General features: G+C 58.6%; 1 non-coding gene across 1 annotated transcript; it reads left to right on the top strand.

The window, feature by feature from the left end:
* Tc00.1047053457067.10 lies at positions 1 to 43 on the top strand (the record flags this gene model as incomplete). The annotated part of the gene is made up of 1 exon (XR_008254612.1): positions 1 to 43. It is a non-coding gene; the product is annotated as a 5S ribosomal RNA (M5), 5' partial (ribosomal RNA).
* Between the last annotated feature and the right edge of the window lie 839 nt (positions 44 to 882).

The following is an 882-nucleotide window of genomic DNA, read 5'->3' as shown; positions in this document are numbered from 1 at the left end:
ATCGGACGGGATGTGGTGCACTCGGCCAAGTATGGTCGTACCCGGCGACGCGCCACGCGATGCGCAGCCGCCCGCCCGCCGGCGACAGGCAAGCCACGGAAGAGCCGCGGGAGATGATGAAAATAGAAAAAAAAACGGTAGGAAAAAAGGCAAGAACAAATTTAAAAATGAAGCTCCGCAGGCCCTTTTCCGGATTTTGCCATGAAGCCTCCGGACGCCTCGCTTCCCCACATGTGGCGCGGAAACTGCGTCAGTAATTTTTCTTTTTTGCTGCGGCGCCCGCGCGCTCGGAGAGCCCACCCACCGCCCGCCCCGGCCCGGTGAAGAAGCGACAGGCGGCATCGCGAAAGCAAAAACAATTATAATGATTTTTCTACCTGATGATGCCGGCCACCTCAACCTAGTGCCAGGGTCTTGCGGTCTTCGCGAGAAGGAAAATAAGCATCTAGCGCCCTTCCTCGGAGTGCGTGGATGTGGTGCACTCGGCCAAGTATGGTCGTACCCGGCGACGCGCCACGCGATGCGCAGCCGCCCGCCCGCCGGCGACAGGCAAGCCACGGAAGAGCCGCGGGAGATGATGAAAATAGAAAAAAAAACGGTAGGAAAAAAGGCAAGAACAAATTTAAAAATGAAGCTCCGCAGGCCCTTTTCCGGATTTTGCCATGAAGCCTCCGGACGCCTCGCTTCCCCACATGTGGCGCGGAAACTGCGTCAGTAATTTTTCTTTTTTGCTGCGGCGCCCGCGCGCTCGGAGAGCCCACCCACCGCCCGCCCCGGCGCGGTGAAAAAACGACTGGCGGCGCGCGGTGGCGGAAAAAAAAAAAATAGTGGGAAGGGTACGGCACCCCGGGGTCCAGCGCCATCACTGATCGCCGTACTAAC

This window comes from Trypanosoma cruzi (genome assembly GCF_000209065.1).
Source record: "Trypanosoma cruzi strain CL Brener chromosome Unknown tcruzi_1047053457067, whole genome shotgun sequence".
NCBI lineage: Eukaryota > Euglenozoa > Kinetoplastea > Trypanosomatida > Trypanosomatidae > Trypanosoma > Trypanosoma cruzi.
The sequence above is the reverse complement of the archived record's forward strand: the minus strand, read 5'-3'. Positions and strand labels throughout refer to the sequence as shown.